Source organism: Delphinapterus leucas, chromosome 3, assembly GCF_059928025.1.
Source record: "Delphinapterus leucas isolate spDelLeu-1000000601 "Yukka" chromosome 3, BTC_Dleu_Yukka2, whole genome shotgun sequence".
NCBI lineage: Eukaryota > Metazoa > Chordata > Mammalia > Artiodactyla > Monodontidae > Delphinapterus > Delphinapterus leucas.
The window spans coordinates 8750061-8773381 of record NC_143131.1 but is presented as its reverse complement, the minus strand read 5'-3'; the positions used below and the strand labels follow the sequence as shown (position 1 = coordinate 8773381).

The 23321-nt window shown below is 38.6% G+C and overlaps 1 long non-coding RNA gene across 1 annotated transcript in view; it reads left to right on the top strand.

Annotated features, from left to right (window-relative positions):
- Positions 1–1002: 1002 nt before the first annotated feature.
- Positions 1003–23321, top strand: part of LOC149749505 (uncharacterized) — a 51680-nt gene continuing 29361 nt past the window's right edge. Inside the window, exons 1-3 of the long non-coding RNA XR_016392591.1 lie at positions 1003–2459; positions 3222–3385; positions 9195–9367. This is a non-coding gene — a long non-coding RNA (uncharacterized LOC149749505). The remainder of the gene's footprint in view (positions 2460–3221; positions 3386–9194; positions 9368–23321) is intronic.

Genomic DNA, 23321 nt, shown 5'->3' with positions numbered 1-23321 from the left:
ATGAAAACAGTTCCGCACGTGAGTACGCCCAGCCTGGACGCCCCGGGAGAGCGGCGACTGCGCCAGCTGCGCCTCCTCCAGAGGCGCCCGCGCGCACGACCAATAGGAAGCTGTGCCTGTGGCAGCGCTGGGGCCAATCACAGTGCGCCCGGCATGTGGGCGGTGCCTGGGTGGCCGCCCCGCCCCCCGGCATTGGTGGGAGCGGGTCTGTCAGCTTGAAGACTTGGATGATGGCTGAGGCTTCTCCTCGGGTCCAGGTGTCCGGCCGCCCGGGGTGCGAGCGCAGGTGACCTGGGACGTCCGTCCCGTGGGATGCAAGGTTCTTTCTTCAATGGGAGCGACGCGGCCGCTGGGGTCGCCTCCCCTTTGAGTTCCTGACACGCCCCCATGTAGTCCAGTGGGGTGTTTAGGCCAGGCCAGGCCTCTCCGCCTCTTACCCACTCATTGTCCTTTATTTTGCTACTTCTTTCTTTTTTTCCTCCTATTTGCTGAGGCAGAGCTTTTTCTTCCTCAGACAGACATGAGCCTGGTTTCCGAGGAGACTTATCTCAGGAGGCCGCCCCTGCCTGCCTTGACCTATCCGAAATTCGACCATCTTATCCAAAGAATTCGTAAAACATCTTCCCCTTGGGTTTTCTCCCTCCCTTCCTCCCTCCCTCCCTCCCTTCCTTCCTTCCTTCCTTGCTTCCTTCCTCCCCTCCCTCCCTCCCTTCATCCCTCCCTCCCTTCCTCCCCCTCCCTCCCTTCCTTCCTTCCTCCCCCTCCCTCCCTTCCTTCCTTCCTCCCCCTCCCTCCCTTCCTTTCTCCCTCCCTCCCTCCCTTCCTTTCTCCCTCCCTCCCTCCCTTCCTTTCTCCCTCCCTCCCTCCCTTCCTTCCTTCCTCTCTCCCCTCCCTCCCTTCTTTCCTTCCTTCCTCCCCCTCCCTCCCTCCCTTCCTCCCTCCCTCCCTTCCTTCCTCCATCCCTCCCTCCCTCCCTCCCTCCCTCCCTCCCTCCCTCCCTGTTCCTTCTCGTCCTTTTTTTTTTTTAAAATTTTGATCTTAACTAACAGCATTCATTTGTTCAACAAATATGAAACGTTCAGTCTCTAAAGACACACGGGCTGAGTTTGAACCCATCTGCTACTGCCTTGTTTGAGTGGGTGAACTCTCCTCTTGCTTCAGTTCTCATCTCAAAACCGAGGGTGGTGGTTCCCTGGTGGTGGATAAGGATTGTTAATACTTGGAACCAGTAGACCTGTGCCTGATACCTTGTAAATGTTCCAAAGTTACTATTACTGTTAGGTACCAGTCACTTTTCTAGGCTTTAGGACATAGGGATCAAGTCCCTGGTGTCGTGTCCTGGTGCTTATAAGTTAGTTCAGACACTTTGATACATTTTTAAGATACCTTTATTTTCATAAACACTGATAATTTTTGTTGAGTGAGGCATATTCTCAAATGAGTGTCTTTTCCAGTATTTAAAATACTTGTATTCTTTTAAAAATGTAGTTACTGTTCAAAGGGACATGGGAATGACATGATTTTGATAACACTGTAGAGGAGTCTTCTTTATTCATCTGATCTTTCCACATGTGGACCTCTGGCTGCTCTGAAAATTAACCTATGAATCATGGTTGCAAGGTACACTGTGTCCATGGTTCTTTACACCCAACATCTTTCAGGCTCAGATTTTGCACAGCTGCTAAAAAAGTTCCAGTGCAGAAAATGGAAATGAGCTTGCCTAGTTGGTGTGCTACTGTTTGCGCAAGTATACATTTGGGATAGAGTGAACAAAAAAGAGTGAAAGCGTGGATGAATAGATGTCTTACAGTAGACTAAAAAAAAATAAATAAATCTCCTCAGAGGAACTGCTTGATACCTACAGCAGGGATTTTGCAACAAATTTTCGAAATGGAAGAAAAAGGAATACTGGAGAATAACATCTTTGATGCTTTATAATTTAATTTTTAATCCTAAAAACTGTCAAGGGCTTCCCTGGTGGCGCAGTGGTTGAGAGTCCACCTGCCGATGCAGGGGACATGGGTTCGTGCCCTGGTCCAGGAAGATCCCACGTGCCGCGGAGCGGCTGGGTCCGTGAGCCATGGCCTCTGAGCCTGCGTGTCCGGAGCCTGTGCTCCGCAACGGGAGAGGCCACAACAGTGAGAGGCCCGCAAAAAAAAAAACAAAAAACTGTCAAATACTGGTTTGGTGACTGCTTTGTAAGCTCTGCTGTGTTACATGTGGATCCCTAAAGAAACTTGTTTGTAAGTTTAAATGCAGAATGCTGAAATTGGCTTAAAAGGATTCATGGATAGTCACAGTCTCTGTGTGGGAAACAGTATAATTAAACACCCACGTTCCAGCTCGTGCAGCACTGGGAATACAAAGTGGAAACTTAGAAGAATTTACTGCAAAGGATATGGTGTCATTTTATAGAATATTCTGTGATGAAAAAGTGGATCAACAATCAACTTTTAAAAGTAAGATAAATAACATCTCTCAGTTGATAGTTTCTAGCCTGAGTCCTGAATTAATAAGCCAAGTGTGCAGTGCCCTAGTGATTCTTGATCAGACATTACCTCTGATTATATGGTTTTTTTAATGAAGAACCAAATAATATCTCAGAGGCTTTCAAGTCTACGTAAATATGTCAGATGGCTGAATCTCAGTTAAGGGGAGTGTATACTAAGAAAACAATAAAAATAGACAATAATAATTTAGAGATTTATATTAATAAATATAGATTTATACATCTATATTTATTGTAAATATTAATTTATTGATATATGAAATACGCAGAAATTACTTTAGTAAGATAAAAGAATTTTATATTAATGTGAAATTTTATATTAATGTGAAATTTCAGTGAAATAAAAATACAAGGAAGTGAAAAGGAACTTAATTCAGGTAAAATTTCAGTGAAATGAAAATGCAAGGAAGTGAAAAGGAACTTAATTCAAGTAAACTTCTTGTAGGATTGGACTCAAGGGAGACTTGTGTCAAAAAAAGGAATTGAATTGCATTTAGTCAACTATAGATCCTCTGTTTTCTAATTATGGTCAGGTTTGGGGACAGGAGAGGAGAAGGCATGGAAGGGAAGAGTATGAGTTGTGGGTAGAAAAGGCTCTGGAGCTAGAAAAATTTAGTTCTAGTCCTCTGTCATTAAATAGTTCTCTTGAGAAAGAACAAGAAAAGGAAAAGAAATTGCTATTAATTATTCACTTAATTCCTATCTGTGTCAGACCCTGTATCAAGAACTTTCATCACATACCAGCTATGTGACTTGTGACAACTCAACTGACTTCTCAAACCTCAGTTTCCTTGGAGATGACAGTTTTAGGGTTGCGTGAGAATTAAATGATTCAATGCACGTAAAACGCTTAGAACAGTGTCTGGCACAGAGAAAGTAAGTACACTGTACATATTATAATTTTTATTTTTATGTCTGATTTTCTACCGTATCATCTTGTAATTCACCTCATCTTTTGTGTCTGTTTCTTTATCAATAAAATCCAGAGCAAGAGAAGTTAGGTTAGTTGATTGCTAAGATCATTTACAAAATTTTGTGGTTCTTTAGTTAAAGAGAGTGAACCAGGCAAAGAGAATAAAATAGACTGAGTGGGAAGATAGATTGGATAAATTCTGATTTGTTAAAGTATCCAGTTAACCATGATGCTTACTTGGGGATTAGGCTTCAACGGATTTTCCTTTCCCGTTGAAATCTTGTAATTAGTTGATTTCCAATTGTTCACAGATCTGTACTATTTAAAAGAGGTTTTCTTGACCTCAGGTCAAAGAGGTTTGTAGATATGGTTTGTGTTAGAAGATTCATGAACCTCCAGAAAGTGTACAGTTAAGTGTGTTTTCTGGAGAGAAGCTCTATACATCACATTTTTAAAAGAATCTGTGACCTCCCCAACCCCTACCCCAAAGCTTAAGAATTACTGATTTAAACCCTCTACATACTCCATCCTACCTTCTGCATTTCTTTCATAGCGTTTACAATGGGACAAAAATATCTTCATGCTGTGACCACTCAGAAAGGTCTAGCCAAGGACCTCTTTGTCACTCATTTTCCAATTCTGTTGCTTTGAATTCCTGACCACCCAGCCAGCCAATTAGCCACTGCTCATGAGTCAGTGTGGATATGTACATCTGAAAATCTCCCCCTCCAGGAAAAATGGACAACCGGGGCATCACTTGAAATTCTGCACACTAAAGGGGTTTCCATTCATCACAATCCTTCATAGTCCCTGAAGAGAAGGGCTACTGAGGGTACCCCAGGGTGGGGATCAGTGCTGTAGCGATCTGCTTTCAGGTGGTACCAGCATATTACACAGACTCACTGTAAATTTTTCTTCCTCCATCAACAAATCACAAAGAAGTTGCCACATGACCATATCTGGGTTCAGAGAGAAAAGACAGTGCAGCAGAACGAGCCATGCAAGTCTGAATCTCTCATTTTGTTTTACTTTTATCTTCAGGCCCTGCTGGAGCCAAATCTCATATATAAAGCCTCAGCTTGATGACAGAGTGCTATTATGCACATTCAGCTTTCTTACCTGGTGGCTTAGACATCTCCCAGTTCTTGAAGGGCAGATCAGGTTCAATGGGTACTTGGTGGCTTTTAGATGTTCTGTCTACTAGGTGTAGTGGTGAGCCAGAAGCTATCAAAAGAGAACACATCTGTGGAAGATGGCAGAGCTTTGGTCAAAATCCTAAAAGTTTGCAATGTGATTCTGTAGAGACCTTCCAAAGGCTCTGTATAGCATCCCTGTCTGCCATAAATACTTCAAGCACTTTTAGATCTACCCGATCATAAGGCCCCAGTGGCAGATTAATTTGTATGGCAGCCTGGACATATTGCAGAGCATTATTTTACTCTGGTCCTCATTCAAAACTAATAGCCTTTTAGATTTCTTGTTAAATAGGTCAAAGAAACACACTACAAATTCTAAGAGGCCTTCACTTTGGAAGAGATATCTTAAAATACCCCCAGAACTTTGGACCTGTAGACATTTTACCAAAGTAGCAAGGCCTTGTGTCTCTAATTGATTGTTTCCCATCTCTAGCATGTATTTATCTAGTCAATGTATCAAGAATGTTTGCTCGATTTTGCTCGCCATATCTAATTAACATGATATTATTGATGTAGAAGACCAGCATAATGTACTGTGGATTATGGAGGTTGGCAAGTTCCTTGTGAATTAGATTATTATACAGAGCTGCAGAGTTGATACGTTTTGCTGACCCTGCCAGCTGAAAGTAAACTGGTTTTAGTACCATTTATTAAAAGGTATGGCCATAAAAGAATTCACCACATTATTAGTCACATACCTGGTAACAGGACATGTGTTCATTGTTTCAGTAAAGGAATCACAATTGGAACAGCATCTGCAATTGGAGTTACCATATGATTAAGTTTATGATGCTCCATTGTCATTTTCCAAGATCCAAATCTCCTGTATAAGAGCTACATCCTTTAGGTCCTTGATGGAGGCCCTAATCTCCACATATCCTCCAAGAGTTTTATAGTCCTTTTATTGCTTTGTAAGTAGAAGCCTTCCAACTTTACCTTTTCTAGTATAATAGTTCTCACTCCTCTCTCACAGGTGAGGCAACCAATATAGAAATACTGCCAGAGCCAAGCATTTTTATTCTAACTTTGAATTTTGGAATTAGAAAAATAACCACAGAATAAATTTGGAGACTCACTGGGTCCACTGTGAGATGTAACTGAGCCAAAACTACATTAATCACTGCCATAAACTCTTACTTTGACTAGTGGACCATAATGATATTTTGGGTCCACAAGAATGAGTATCACTTTAGAGCCAACATCTAATAATTCCTACAAAGTTTATTTCCCTTCCCTAAATACAGTCATCCTGATAGATAGTCTTAGGTCCCTTTGGAGATGAGTAAGAGGAACAACTGCAGTATTAATTTCTGGCAGTGTGGCATCGTCCTTCCTCAAGGATATCAGGCCTTCATTTCATTCAAAAGACTCTGGGTCTGGAAACTGACTCAACTCTAGAATTAGTGGAGAGGCTTTAAACTATCTGCTGTGGTGATTCAAGTGAGACATCTGTTCACCAGACATGAAACATAAATTAGGAACATAGTAGGCTCCCATTTTCCAAATCTTTCTCAAGTTCTTCCTTTGAACTCTAGCCCTGAGCTACTCAAGAAATGAGATTCTGGGAAATGTAGTTCACAGCCTTAGCCAAGTTGAAACAGCACTATATAGCAAAAGGTAAATAAGTATATAAGTGATTACAGTTTAATATGATGCTCACATTCACACTATGGTAGTACAGAAGAAGAATTTAGGATTCCAGACAAACCAAGGAAGGATAGTGAGTGATTTATGAGCTGAATTTTAGGAGGAGATGTGATGGGGGTGAGAGGAGGACATTTCAGGCAATATTCCAGGTATGACTCAACTTGGCAAATTGCGAGTAGCTTACCATAGCTGGAACACATCATGCAGTGTACGCAGGGCAGTACAGAAGATGAGGCTAGATGTTACTTTTTCTGGCACAGTATTAAAAACAATCTTCAGCTCAGCAACTGTGCATGCGTTTTATAAAGTTAGGCTTGTAAATAACTTAGGCTGGTAAAAATTAACCTATATCCATCAAAATAGGAGAGGTGTTGAGAATTTAATTGAACTTAAATATTGCCTCCATATTTTGCATTGATCAAATTTAATGAATACACTTTACTGGAGACACTGTGATAGTTCAATTAAAAGTTATCTTTTCCCCATATCATAATATACATATGAGGGGGAGGCTATCAAAACTGGATATGAACGTTTTTGGTGGATAGTAATCAGTTATTAACCTGTGAAAGCACTGCTTTCATTCTTGTCTGTATGAATCACACAGTATGGCTTCATCTTGAGTCTTAACAGAATTTAATAAGACAAGATTGTGATGGTTAATTTTACATGTCAGTGTGGACATGGTACCCAGTTTTTGGTCAAACACCAGTCTAAATGTCCCTATGAAGGTATTTTTTAGTTGAAGTGAACACTTAACTGAGACTTTAATTAAAACAGATTATCATCCATAAAGTGGTGGGTCTCATCTAATCTGCTGAAGTTCTTAAGAGAAAAAGACCCAAGGAAGAGGGAATTCTGCCTTCAGACTTAAGACTGCAGTGTCAACGCTTCCCTGGGTCTTCAGAATGTTGTTCTGCTCTGCAGATTTCATAGTTGACAGCCCCCCAAATTGTGTGAGCCAAGTCGTTAGAAGTAAATATATACGTACACATCCTGTTGGTTCTGTTTTTCTGAGAATACTGACCAATACAAGGATAAACTGAACGTTGTTTTAAAAGATCAAATTTAAAAGAATTTTTGTTCACAAAAGAGTTACTGCTTAATTTAAAGAACTAGTCAACTTGAATAAATACTTGATAATTTATAATCAAGACTGGATCATTAATAATGTTGGGAACAATATTGGCATAAATAATTGAATTTAAACATGATTTTCAAATTCAGTTTTTACTAGTACCTTTCAAACAATTTACCAAGGAATCAAACGACCCTAAAATGCATTGATTTTCTTCTATTTTACTTTATTGTTGAGGTTTTAATAAGTATTAAAATAGCAAATAATCATAATGCAAAATAAGAAAATATCTTCAAGTGAGATAAGCAGTCTATGAATAACAAATTAATTTGGAATATTCATATTGGAAAAATAAGGTAGTATAATTATCATAGCAAAAAATAGAATTGTACAAATGCATAGTTGTCACCAGTTAAATTGTGTCCCCTAAAAATTCACATGTTGAAGTCCTAACCCAGAGTAATTCAGAATGTAAGCTTATTTGGAGATTATTTCCTTATAAAAGGGGGAACTTGGAGACAGACACACATACAGGGAGCACCTCATGCTAAGATGAAGGCAGAGATCAGGATGATGCTTCTACAAGCGAAGGAATGCCAAAGATTGTCAACAAACCACCAAAAGCCCGGAGAGAAGCATGGAGCATAGTCTTCCTCACAGCCCTTAGAAAGAACCAACCCTGCGAACACCTTGATCCTGGGATCCTAGCTTCCAGAACTATGAGACCATAAATTTCTGTTGTTTAAGCCACCTAGTTTGTGGTACTTTGTCATAGCAGTCCTACTAAAGTAACTCAATAGTACTAATTGATTTTTTTAAATAAACATAATAAAGAAATATCATTGTAAAATTCCTAATTATTCAACTAATCTCAGAACAGTCTTTATGAACTACTGTTTTCTGTTCATTATTTTCAAATTAATATTTAGTTATTGGGAGTAAATAATAATGATAATAATAATAGCTAACTCTTATGGGACATTTATTATTTGCCAGGCATTCTTTTACATGCTTTAAGTATACTAACTCACAGATACTACTATTAGCCCCATTTTACAAAAAGATACTCAGAAACACTGGAAAGTAAGTTGCTTAATTTACGTATATAGTAAGTGGTAGATCCAAGGCATAGACTCAGTTTGGTTGTGAAGTTTTTTCGTTCTAACCAAAATGACATACTACCTATTGGTGACATAATTAAGAAAGATTTTCCAGCCCTCCAAAAGAGCTTCCAAAAGCATTTGGGATGCTGGATTCACAACATATAGCTACATGACACCAGGGTGTCTGCTTGAAAATATTTCAGTCACATAGTGCTAAATATCCACATATTCTTCCTCATGATACACATTATTTTGGGCTGTTTACTATATTTGAGATTTATTAACAAAAAATAGTACATACCAATCCTCTGTTTTGGTCTTATTTCCATTAATATTTAAGTTGATTTCTTTATTAAAGAAGAAAAGCCTATAATGATCATTTATGCATTTGCAATAAAAGGCATATACAATTTCAATGACTTTAATTGCATCAATGAATGGCATTAGCTTCATATTTTGTGAATGTTATGCAGTTTAATGGCATGGAGTTCACTAACTGCAAACAGACATTTTCAATACACACACACACACACACACACACATGCACACACACAGGGAAGCTCATGGTCTATCCATGACTATAAGCAGATATTTCTGTCAGAGTATAAAATGTCTGTTATTTATTTCATGATCTCTGGAGAGCTTATTATAAATGCTTCAATTAAGGTGCTGGTAGATGTAAACTGTTAACATCATTAAATGGGTTTCCACTGAGGAATAAATATTTGGTTTCTCATCTGTTCTGCAGTTGAGCAACTTGACTGAGATGCCCTCTACAGTTCCATGGCTCCCCTCGTGTTGAGCTGGGCACTCTGTGCTTCAAAGGCCCTGGATTTCCTGGGGCATGATCCTACCATTTCCTGAAGTCTGGACACCTCACCTTCCTTCTGCACTGTGGATACAATTCCCAACGGCTCTGTGGTAAGGCATTTTTAGTTAACCATCTTATTTTTCTGTGATTCACCAGTTCCTTAGTGCTTAGAAGCTGATTTTTCAAATTTCTAAAGGAATTAAAAAAAAACTAAAGAAATCAAGATGTAACATATTTAATACTGAGAAATTATATATAGAAGAGCACCACATGGCTCTTTTGTATAAGGAATACAAACTATCTCCAACATCATAGAACTGAAGATACTGGAAATTATAATGGGCTAAATTTTAAATGTCAATTAATCATAGACTTAAGTTCTATATTTTCTATACAGGTTTTATCTTTTAAACTCTTATATACTACATATATTACTCTGAAGTGTGTGAAATTCAACATTGTACCAATTGTTTATCTATGTCCCTTTATTTCTTCTTCACTGCATCTCAGGGAAGGAAAATTAGCAACATTTTAATGAAATTTTTGGATCTTATCATATCAGTTAAAATGTTTTTGGCTGTAGATGACTCAAAAGTACTTGAACAGTAACAGCATAATTATTTTTTCACATATCTGGAAATTCACAGTGCTGCTTTATTTACTGACTAAAGAGAAAAGGACCCTGAGTCCTTTGCACTTTTCACTCTGCCATCCTCAGCTTGGTCCCTGAACTAGTTCCCCGAATGAATGCAAGATGGCTATGTGGTTTCAGATATCATAATCCATCAAATCTAGAGGAACTCTTTCTTTCATGGGTCTCTTTTATTTTGTGAAGAAACCTTTCCTAAGACACCCACAGCAGACCATCCTGCGTGTTTTCTTGGCCAGAAGCATCACAAGCTCACCTTTGAAAAAGTCACTGTCAGAGGAATGGGATCCTCATAATTCACTTAAATCTGAATTTACCCCAGAGCCGTGTGGTGACGGGCGAGATTATCTGAAAAATCAGGGATTAAACTGCTCCCTAGGAAAAACAGGATAATATATTTTGAATAGGCAACATATGACTATGCTATCCAGGGTCTGCTACATAAGGACTCGCTACTTGCATGGGAACGTATAGGAAAGTTTAGAAAATTAGAGAGGTGGGAATTAATACTTCATGGTACTAGTCATAGCTGGTTCAGGTCCCACATTTCAGCACTTCCTCAGTTTGCGACTCTTTTTTTTACTAGACCTTATAACACGTTTGTTCCTTGAATGTTCCCCACCTGCCTGGTCTGTCCTACTGTCTTTTTTTACTTTGAATGTTTTTCTTTGGTTCTCATTTATGCCACAGCTTGCCCTCCATTCCCAGCCCTCATCTCACAGGTGTAGCTCTAGACCTGCAGGTTCATTTACAATTAAATTATTTAAATTTCATTTAAATGAGGAGAGCCTATTGGTACCTCAGGTTCAGAAGGTTCAAACCATGGCCCTCCCTCTGCATTTTCTTATCTAAGATAAAAGCTGCGTGAGTCTTCCATTTATCCAAACTAGAAACTGACGTAGCATGTGAAATCACTCCTTCTCAAGAATGAATCCCCAAAATCATTCTACAACCAAGTCATGGCAAGCATGCTTTTGACATGTTTTTCAGATATATATATATATTTTTAGTTCTTTGCTCAAGTCTTACTCATTTGTTGCCTGAATCGCTCTACTGGTCCCTCTCTAACCCATTCTCCACAAGGCAGCCAGGATGAGCTTTTAAAAAGTTAAACCATTTTGGAAATAGTGGAGGTGATTGCAGAACACTGTGAATGTAATTAACGTTGTTGAATTTTACAATTAAAAATGGCTAATGCAAAATTTTATGTTATATGTATTTTACCACAATAAAAAAAAGCACTTTATAAAAAGTATCAAAAGCTATTTACCTATATTAAAGGCAAATCATGTTAATGTAATAGTAAGGTTGCCCGACCTTAATTATAAAAAACAAAAACACAAGAAACTAAATCAGATAAAAGAAAGTAAACCAGATTATTTCAGTGCCAGTACCACTGTCAGGCTTAAATACACTTTGAATTTTCTGGGAGGAGAAGAATTTTCGTTCCCTTCCATGGCCCTTGGAGGCCCTGCATGACTAGCTCTGGGACCTCTGGGATCGTATCTTTCTCCACTCTCTCCACCTGTTCCTCACTCAGCCAAGCTGCTCCCATCACCTACATCCTCTCTGACTCTGCACCCTTGCCCAGGCTGTCCTTTCCACCTGAGACATTCTTCCCCAGATCCCTCAGTCCTCAAAGCCCAGCCCCAGTTTCTTCTTCCCTGGTCATCCCATTTAAGGAGCCTTGTGGGTTACTCCACCCCATTACCCTTCTGTTTCCTTCCTAGCAGGAATCACTGTTTGTGATCATGACAACAGTTACGTGTTTGGTTATTGTCTGTCTCTCTTGCTAGAAATTAAATTCCATGAAGAGTCTTTACTGTCTTGCTCAACATTGTATCCAAAATGCCTGAAATATCCAATAAATGTCTAAAGAATGAGAGAATAAATAAAATAAATGAATACATGAATAAGGATGAATGAATGAATGAATGAATGGAATCTCTTATCTATTGCAAGTATCTTCTTTCTATATACAACCACCTTTTATTTAAAGTGCAAATTTGGTCATAATTCTCTTCTTAAAATTTTCCCAAAGCCCTTCATTGTCCCCACGAGAATGACAAACTCAGATATATCCAGGAGCCAGTTAAAAGTTGAATTAGTGGGCAGGCCAAGGGGCAGTAAGGACTGTGGCAAACCCAACCGTCAGGAAAGCTCAGTCAGTTGTTGCTTGTGTAGAACAGAGGACCATCGTTGCCCAGTTTTCTGGATTTCTCTTAAAAGGTTGAAAACTGGAATTTTTATGTGAACGCTTCTCTTTCTGAAATATGGGAAGTAATTTTTCTCACATTTTTGGGGTTAATGCAGTAGAGACAAAATAAAATATTTCTGTGGGCTGAATTCAGTTGCAGGCTGCCAGTCTGCAGCCACTGATTGCGGCACCTCTTCTGCCATGTCTTTATTTTATAGCCTCTTCTACCATGTACCCAGCCTGTAATTGCCTTCTTCTTTCCTTCTTTTATCCAGCGTCTGCAAAATGCAGCTGTCACTGTGAGAAAGCTCCCCAAACCTCTTTGAATCTTTTCCTCTCAGAACATCTTAGCTCCTTATCTATCTCTCTCTTTAGCTTTTATCCTGCACCATGTGTATGTCATGTACCACTGTATTACCAGGAATTGAGTTCTCTTTGAGGACAGTGCAGCTTAGAGGAAAGAAAAGAGTCTTTGGAGTTGAATCACTGCAGCCACTTGAACAAGTTGATTTCTTCCTGAATCTCAGTTTCCTCATCTTCACTTTGGTGATAAATACTGAGACTGTATATGCAGTGCCTGGCACACATTAAGTACAGTAAATAAAGGTGATTATTCATTGCCCAGTGTCTGATGCAATTTCTGACAGGTAGTAGGCAGTTAAGGGGCATTTGTTGAACGGGTGAGTGAACACCCAACCTGAACTCTGGCTCCTGAATTACTGACACTTAAAGCCTCCTCTTTCCATATTGTCATGCTATTCCTACTGTGTGATTTGCTCCCTCTCTGGCTAACCAGCTGTGGGTGCTGACCTCTCCTGGATTTCCTGCCTTTTGTTACCTACACCCAGGCCCCCTACAAAGCACATTCAGCACAGTGCCCAACACTGCTCACCCTTGTTTAGACTTAGCAGGGCTCAGAGCCTCTGGGAGTTTATCACTCATTATCATAACAACTGCTTGTAAATTGTAAGGAACAGAATTCCTTGTGTTAGGCATTATACAAGGTTATGAGCTGAAATGTGTTCCCCCCAAATTCATATGTTGACATGCTAATCCCCAGTGTCTCAGAATGTGACTGTATTTGGAGATAGGGCCTTTAAAGAGGTAATTAAGTTAAAAATGAGATCATTAGGGTCGGCCCTTATCCAATATGGTGGTCTTATAAAAAAAGGAAGTCTAGACACAGATACAGAGGGAAGACTGTGTGAAGAAATGAAAAGGACAGCCATCTACAAGCCGAGGAGCGAGACTTCAGAAAAAAACAGCCCTACTGATACCTTGATCTCAGACTTCTAGCCTCCAAAATTGTAAGCAAATAAATTTCTGTTATTTAAGCCACTCACTGTGTGGTACTGTTCTGGCAGCAAACAAATACATCTTCCTTGTCCCACCCTTTCAAGTTGTGGAAAGAAAATTGGCTTAGCACCAGAAGATCTAGATTGAGCCTATTAACTATGGCAAAAAACAGAAACAAAAACAAAACAGTCTTTGCATCTGTATTTATTTCTTGTGATTCAATTATCTGTAGAACAATTTTCCAAACACTGAGGTAGTTCATTCCTTAGTTCTTTGAATGAACATATGTAAAGCAGGGTTCTTTGTTGTAATGATTATAGCAATTACTAACATTTAATGAGTTTGCCCTGTACGAGCAATATGCTTGGCATTTTTCCTACCTAGTAATTCAGTCTTCCTAACATCACCCATCCATTGTCCATCTGTCCATCCATCCACACACTCACCAAAGTCCACTTCAGTAAGCCACTCCTTTCACAATTCCTGGGAGAGTGCCATAACTATGAAATCTTAAACTTGGATGCCTTACATTCTGACCAAGACCTTAATTCTTCTTGAGCTGCATGTGTCAAATTTTTAGGCTTTCTGTCTTAGCCTTATTGTTTTTATTTTAGTCACATGATATTACTTCATCTTTTCAAAGATAAATAGAGGTTCTCAGGTAAATTTAAGATTACCATATGCCCTGCTTTGCCTGCTTTGTCTTGTTTATGTCTAATTATTAACACTATCCCTTTCATTGTAAAATATGTCCTGATTTGGACAAGGCATTATGTCTACCCTAAATAGAGACAAATTCAAATCACTGTTATCAACTAAAATATCAATTCCCTGCTACCATACAATGCTGCATCTCAAACAACCACGAACCTCAATGGCATTCATCGACAAACATTTATTTTGATCATGGGTTTGTGGTGTTCATCTAATCTGTAGTGGGTCCTCTGACCCACACTGAGTTTACTTGTGCAGCTGTGGTCATCACCAAGCAGGCTCAGTGAGGATGGATTTGACTGAGATGACTAGGGTGACTCTGCTCTGTTCTGTGCAGGTAGTTTGGACATGTCCTTTCATGAAGATAGAGACACAAGAGAGGAGATAGAAATAAGCACTTTTTAAAGGCTTTGCTTGTGTTGTCTGCTGACATTCTATTGACTGGAGCAAATACCATGGTCAGACCCAGAGTGGGAGGGCTGTGTAGAAGGACATAGCAAAGGGCGAGGATTTGGGACAAAGGAAGACTCGGGGCATTGGTGCAGTCAGTCTACCACACAATCCACTGAAAATGTTGCCTACACCCACCTGCACCTCTCCTTTTGCCCCAGAGCCTTAGAGGCAGTGTGTCCCTCATTCTACTTGAGGGCTATTCTTGAATCTCTTTTGCTCCTCAAGTCCCTTGTTCTCAAGATCATACTTGGTTGGTAGGGAAAGTATTCTGAATTATTCCCTGAAAATATTGAATTGAAAGAATGACAAAAAGGGCACTCTGATGCCACAGTCTTAGACTGTCATAGGCACAAAGACTCTGTCTTCAGGAGATGTTATCTGATCATTTTAGTCTGGGAAACATTCAGCAATTTCAGGCCCTCTAGACCCCCTTGTTTCTAATGGCAAATGCACTAGGTTCTTCCTCGCCAGAGTGAGGCCTTGCCAAATGCAGGAAATGCTAAGTAAGAGCTTACTAAGATTCTTACAGTTCCAATCACACCATCTCGAAACTCCAGCGTAAGTATCTTTCATGGTCACAGAAAAATCCCTTTTGGAAGCCAGGTCATTTGGATCTAACAGTTTAGTTTCATGTACCATGTTTTACTATAGTGCAAGTGCCATCTTGCTACCTTGGCCATGGTCATATACTAATGTACTGTGCATTACACATGCATTGTTACAACTGTCCATGTTTTGAAGACCTGTCTGCTGTCCTCAAGGACTAGGAGGACATGAGCATGTCAGACCCAGCTGCTGCCCACCCTAGCTCCTTCAGTTTTATTTCCTTCTTCCTCTTCACTGGCCTTTTCTACTCTAGGATCAGTCTACTTTTCAGCTTTGGCTCTTGCACCCCCATATGTACCTCCTGTTTTTTTTTTTTAAGGAGCACTGAGCGGTCTCCTGAAGGCATCATGCTCATCCTTGCCTCTGTTTCCTTACAAATGGTGTCAGTTTTGACATTAGTTCCTTTCTTTTTTCCTCTTGGGTAATTCTTGCTCGTCCTTTAATCCTCCATTGAATTTTCAATTTTTCCAGGATTCCATTAGTTTCCTCCTTTACCAGCATCCTAAGTTATGATTCGTATTTTCACAGTATTGGAGCTCTTGGTCAATCTTCTGCTCTAAACTTCCAGCAGTCCACATTTTACATTTACTAAAATTTAAAACCCTCCTCTCTGCCCTCACATTCCTCCCTGTCATTTTCCCCTTTTACCCTCTATTTTGTTCACACAGCTTTAGCCCCATTGGCTTCCTTACTTTTTCTCTAAAATGTCAACCTTTTGCCCTTGCTTTTCCATCAACCTATTAAGCTCTTCCATCAGTATCCAGTTGGGTAATGATTCTTTCATTTCCTCTAAGTCTTTGCTCAAATATCACTTTCTAAGTGAGGCTTACCATGACCTGCTTACTGACATCTAGCATTCCTGACCCCTCTTATCTTGCTCTATTTTTTTTCCCATAGCACTTAGCACTTTCTAACATACCATAAAATATACTAATTTTTATGATTATTGTTACTGTTTGTCTCCCACCACTAAAATGCAAATTCCACAAAAGCAGGTATATGTTTATGTTTTGTTCATTGATGTATTCTAAGTGTTCACAACAGTGCTTAATCATAATATTTTTTAACGCATTGATAACTGTTTTATGAACTTTTTGAGGTTTAGGGTGACATCTTATTCATTTGTATGCCCAGCATCTCACAAATAGGTAAAAGATAGTCCAGGCTCTATCAGTAACTCTTGTACGAGTAAGAGAAAAACAAATTATCTTGAGAATCGGCAGAAATATTTAAAATATTGATAAATGAGAAGTGGGGAAAAAAGCTTCATTAGTTATCACCAAGAAGAAAACAACAGATTGATCTATTTTAAACAAAATAGGGCCAAAAATGGACAAGTCTTACTTTTATCATCTTTTGTACCCCTGTTTTCGATTGCTTTGTCAGTTATTTATTGAAGGAAGTAGAATCAACCATGTAAGTCACTAAAGAAAACAGGAACAATAAGTTATGTGTTTGGTAATGAATCTGAGTCTCAAAATCAGATCCCTTGCTTTGTCACTCTTATAATCAAATGTATGTGTTCAGAGACATTCAACACTGCTTTAATGCCTTAAAATATTTATCAGTTAATAACCCTTTTAAAAATCATTCTGTAAGGCAGGGTTACTAAAAAGAAGTGCATGTTTAATGAATAATAGCTAAAATAGAGACGCTGTAAGACCTGCCTTCGAGTAAATGGAAATTGAGGAAACAGGAATGACATTTCCAAATTAGAATGTAAAGTTGAGCTCCTGAGTTCAGAGTGAATTATATGCTTGTAAATAATGTGAGAAATCAGTGAGAACTTAGAAAAAACTAATTCCTAAGTCTTTAATAGATGAACATGGACATCAGTTTTTTCTACACTAAATGATCCTAATTTGTCTTCCATTTGTAGAAAAAACATTATTAGTCTGTCCACAATAGTCACAGTGAATTCCACTGTTTTCTTCCTTCTTAGGGTCCTGACTTCATATTGAAGTGATCTTTTCTGAAATCCACTTACTTACTACCTAATTACAAGCATTCTTATTTTAACAAAATCATTTTATGATCTATTATTTTTAATAAAGAAGACTCTTAAACATACTTAATTCTCCTGGTTTGAAATGTTTTGAAGATGTGAGCTAAGCATGATATAGACTCTCTCTGGTTTAAAAATTACAATCATTAACTTTCTAGTGATTAGGAGTAATTTACTGGAGGAAAAAGTCTTATCTGTGTTTAACTCAAGGAGAAATTGTCTCTGCTTATTGTGAAGACAGGTGCTTTGTGGAGCTTGACCCTGCTCCCTGGGAGCAGACGCTGCCTCTCAGTGGTCCAGGCAAGGCCAGGCTGTGGTGACTTTTGGGGTTATGTCCTAGGGACAGTGAGAACCCCTTTGGCAGAGTCCATACAACTCAGTGTCCCAAAGGTGTGAATCGTCTGTACTAAGTTCTCCCTGGACTGATGACATTTACTAAAGTTGGAAATTCATAAATGGAAGGGGAGGATGGAGAACAAGCAAAACAAACATAAGTGGGGATTGGGAATAAAGTATGTTTATGAAGGAAAATCCTCAGAATTTAACACAGAGATGAAGAAGGACTGTAAAATCAAAACAGACCAAGAGCCAGTTGGGAGTGCATTTTATCATCAGGGAAGATGCTTCAAATGGGGTGTCTTTGTGAACAGTGGGCACTCTTCAGAGTCAGCAAGCACATGGCTAAGGCCTGATTTCTAACTCCCAGAGTTTCAACCTGCTAGAGTGATGCTGTGTGGGCTTAGAGCATGTTGAACAGATGTCATGAAGTGTGATGCTACACAATGAGTCTCCCCTTCCTAACTTTCAGACCTGTTTTGGCCTCACCAGAGGGCACTGGGTAGATTTGCTATGTTGGGTACCACGGATGCATTTCAGAAATTTTGTTGCAAGTCAAATTTGGTGTCATGGTGTCAGAGGTTATTTTAAAGAAGTAGCCTCCCTGCTCTATTTATAATGTGCTAGGTATGGGGACTCCATTTACACGTGATCTATAGTCCTTCACACAATTCTCCATGCTGGATAGGGATGTCCTCCTCTTACAGATGAGCAGACTGAGGCTCAGACAAATTAAACACTTTGCCCTGGGCCCACGGGGGTTAGGATTTGAAAGCAGATCTAACTCCAGAGCTTCCTGCATTCCTCCCCCTTCACTTCTGCCGGCCTCCTCTTGCTTGGTCAGAACATTTTAAGGGCTACAAACCTCACAACCTTCTTTTGTTTCTTTGCTGAGGTCCAAGTTAAAATAAATGCATTGAGTTAGTGTTACACAGCTGATCCCCTGATAGATTTTGCCATTGACAAGGGGTATGAGGAAATTGAAAAAATTCGGAGTCTTTCTTTGATTGTTAAAGGCTTGCACAGAAGATAAATGAATCAGGATTATTAAACCCAAATCAGAAGCCTCTGGAGTAATTTAATAAACTTATTCATGTATATATACTTGTGATAAAAGACACCAAGGGATCAATTTCTTTGGTGCTCTAGAAATAATGTAGTATTCTGTCTCTTTCATTCATAGGTTAAGCCCTAAGTGCCTGAAAGTCGAGGAACTATGAAATCTGTATCTTTAGATAAGAGCTCTATACTTGTTAGTAAGTAATTTGAAACGTTTGAATTTAAACTTCCGTATTCAAATTAGAATGGATTAATCAACACTTCTATTTATCATCCATCTCCCTATCCTAGTGAAATATCATGAAGGCAAAGGGACAAACGTACACACTCACAGGAAAATCTGTAGCATAAAACATGAAATCCACACAAATGAGATATGCCTTATTATACAAGACTTCAATGAATTGCATGGGAATGTGCTATCATTGATATATCAACTCAGAAAAATGGTTAAAGGTTGATTGTCTGAAGATTAATTCTAAGGAGAGTTAAATCCTAGTTTATTCTTTTGATTGTCCTGGCGTAATTATAGCATCCTGTTTCTAAGAGTGTTCCAGTTTTGGGTCATAAATTATATTGTCACCCTATTTATAAAATGTTCAGATCTGGATGTTTTAGTAAATTTGCTCCAAATTGTTGAGTAAATTTGTTCTAATATGTTTATGTTTTGGTAAACATCATGAAACAATCATTCAACACTGTATTGGGGGAAAATATCTCTGGGTACTTCTATTTTCTTCGTATATTAGTCTAGATCAAGGCCTTAGTTTCTCAAAACTAGTTTCTTCTTCAAAGAGCTAGGAATCAAGGGCTAAGCAATGAAATGGATGATTCTCTCCTTGAATGCTGAAGAGGGCATTTGACGAAAATCAAGTAATGTTGTTGTACAATATATTCTTTCAATTAAACTTTATTTTTAAAAAATTAGACCTTTTAACTCTATTGCTATGTATAAAATACTTCCAGATCTTTGAATTCAGGTTAATATTTTTCAAAATTATTTTTCTTAATATTTTACTTTTAAATGTTTTCCACACTTCTAAGTGCTGTTTATGAGCCTGCAGGTTAACTTATTAAAAACAGCAATAATAACATTCAATTATAATTTAAAAAATAAAATCAGGAAACTTAGGTCATCCTAAATGGAATTATTTTATGAACTATACATAAATGCATGTTGTAAAGAAACTTGGATATATAGCCAGGCTGCAACTAATACTGGATTCTCTTCCATTCTTTTTGAGTTTGTTCATCTTCTCCATGCCAAATGTTTCTATAAATTTCATTTCTTTTCTGAGTAATCTCAGGGACCTTATTTTACATGACCATTTTGGAAACAAAGTTGTAAAACAAAATTCTTAGATTATATATAATTCCTTTCCTGCACATGAATTTTTATAGGAAACCATGTAATTCATAAGTAAATATGTTATCCAAGTGCATGGGATAAAAGCCACATCTCTATACGCAAATCGGGCTCACACAAGCATATGAAATCATTATGCAGGCTGACATATTCTCATGCCTATTTTCAGCCTTGATTAGTTAGCACATCTATTCATACGTACCCATATGAATTATGTACAAAGTCCCCTCAGATATCTCTTATCATCATTTATGTGATGCCGGCTTTATAATTTCTTTGATTAACTCAGAAGTGCCACAAATTAGGTTTGTGGAAAATTGCATTTTTTAGTAAGAAACAGACTTTAAATATTTAAATAAAGGAGGGAAAACAATTTGCATCCTCTTATCCTTCCTGGTGAGATTTACGCCCCCTCACCCTCTACCCCCTACCAGATTGTATCTGTAAATGGGGACCTTTGGATCTATTTACTATCTGAAGGCTCTATGGGGCAGTGGTAACTTAAATATTATTCCTCTTCCTTGACATCTTTGAAAAAGGATAAGATACTGCTTGCTTCATTTCAAGGAGCTCTGCTTTCTAAGGAATGGATCCTCACAATTCAACAGCTGGTCAAACAATCAGAAGCTAGGCATTGTCCTACAAGGCCATGCTGCGGGGCGGCACAGTTTCCCCAAGTATGGTTCGGCTCCTTGAACCAAGTGGTCTGTATGTACTCAAGCACACTTTTCTTGTTTACTTAGTGGGTTAAAATGTATTGATTTGGGCATTTCTATTAAAAACATACTTAGTTACAACATCATACAAATAACTTCTGGAGACAAGGAAGATCAGGGAGGTTTAGAGCCATCAGAAGAGGTTCTTCTGTGGAAGGAAGATGGTGAGGGCAAAGCTACCTGAGAAATCAGAGTTAAAGACATTTCAGTGTAGTAGAAGACAGACATGCAGCAGACACAGGAAAGAACTCATCACACGGAGGCCATGGTGGGTGCTATTTAAAATGCCTTGTCTGGAGCCAGGTCACATGTTCTCCAATGATATTCATTAAGTTTTAGAGTTATTGCCCCTTCCTCCCTTCTTCCTTGCTTTTCCTGTGGCATTCCCGAGAGCCCGTAGAGCCTGAGATCCAGTTCCATCGGGCATTTTTCTCCACCTGCAGTCAGTTCTACAACTCTTTTCAGCTGACTACTGTAAAAACCTGCCCTCCACACCACATGCAGTTTCGCGACTTCCCATCTCAGAGCTTGCCAACTTGGCCACTTAAGCCACTAGAGAGAAATCCAAATCTGGCCTTGAGTATTGTTAGCACAATTGATGTCCTCTTTGCTTATCATGATTTTTTTGAGTATTTTAGATGCAGGGGCTCTGGGTCAGATGGTCTGGGTTCAGACAATGATGGGAGTCCAGTTCTATATTTCAGTCTTTAGGCAAGTGTCTGTGAGTGTCTTATGCTAATGTTACAGGCTCTTTTGTAGTCCAGTGTGTTTTCATTGTTTTATTAATTATATGTCAATTGGAATACAATTCAGTTCAACCTACCAGATCATATGGCCAATAGACGTGTCTCAACAGATACCTAATTATCCCTGAAAATGTGTTCTAACAGATATAGTTGTTGTCTGCACCATTCTGAATATCAAAAGTTGTTGCTAGAATTACCCTAATTGCACTGTAAAATTCAATTACTCGCTATTAAATGGAATGTTCTTAGAAATAGAGAAAACAAGAAGAATCGAATCTAGTTGTTAGAATTTAAAAAGCATATATCTAAGAGGCAACTCTGTTTGTAAAGGCATAGATAGGTTCAATACTTATACCATCCAAAAGAATGTTATGCAAATAACATTTGAGAAAGGAAAAAAAAAAAAAAAAAAAGGAGCAGCTCCTGACATTGGGAAGCTGACCTGGCTCTCACAGCTAGGCCACGTTATCCTCATGTTGTAAATAAGTAATCTCAGAGAAAACTTACTTACTCTGATGCTATGATAAAGTGAGACCAGAAAAAGGCCAATTTTTAATTTTGTCTAAACATAGACAAAAACAAGGTCACTGCTATGAACTGAATGTTTGTGTCTCCCTCAGATTCATATGTTGAAACCTAACCCCCAGTTTGACAGTATTAGGAGGTGGGTCTTTTGGAGGTTTTTAGATCTTGAGGGTAGAGCCCTCATGAATGGGATCAGTGTCCTTATAAAGAGACCCCAGAGAGCACTCTCTCAACCTCTTTCCACTATGTGAGAACACAATGAGAAGTCAGTAGTCTGTAGCCCAGACAGAGTAGTGGTCTCACCAGATCCTGACCAGCCTGGCACCTAGATCTTAGACTTCCCAGCCTCCGGAGCTGTAAGAAATAAATTTCTGTTGTTTATAAGCCACCCAGTCTGTGGTATTCTGTTAAAGCATTCCAAAGTGACTGAGACAGTCACTGTGCTACCCACAGAATACCAAACACACCCCTTTTTAATAAATGAGTGACTGGTACTTCTTTATCTAACAACAGTATCACCCCAGCTTTCTGACGGCATCAGATATACAGGAAGCCCCTTGACCATTTACCTAACCAATATCTAAATACTGTAGTATTAGTATATCTTCATTTTAATGCTTTCTTACTGAGACACCCACTATTCTCCATGGCATATGCTCACCTTTCCTGCAACAAGTACTGAACCCAAATTATTCAACTACAGGTATGTTCCTGGTGATCTTTGGCTTTGTTTAAATGTTAAAAATAAAATTTAATTGGAAGTCTATATAATTCTCAAATTTCTCTTGAGTCTGCTCAATGAAGGTAAAACTTTGCACAATTTTGTCAGCTCTTTCTTTCCACTATTAGGAAAAATGTCTCTATCTGCTCTTAAGATTTTTTTCTTTGTCTTTAGTTTTCAGAAGTTTAATTATGATGTGTCTTGGTGTAGATTTCTTTGGTTTTTCCTACTTGGATTTTCTCAACTTCTAGAATCTGTGATTGTGTATATTTTCCATATTTTGGAAAATTTCAGTCATCATTTCTTCAGATACTCTTTTAGTCTAACCCTCTTTCTCCTCTGTTTGTGGGATTCTGAAAATAAATATGTTGGGCCTTTTGTTATTTTCCCACAGGTTCCTGAGGCTCTGCTACATTTTTTTAAAGTCTGTTTTCTCTGTGTTGTTCAGATTAGGTGAATTCTATTGATCTGTCCTCAGATTCATCCTCTGTCATCTCCAGTCTGCTATTGACCTCATCCAGTTTTTAAAATTTCCATTATTGCATTTTTCACTTATATAATTTCCATTTGATTCTTTTTTATGACTTCTGTTTTATTGATGAGATTTTCTATCTTTTCATTTGTTTTCAGAAGATGTGTGATAGATTGTGGAAGTATTGTTATGATAACTGCTTT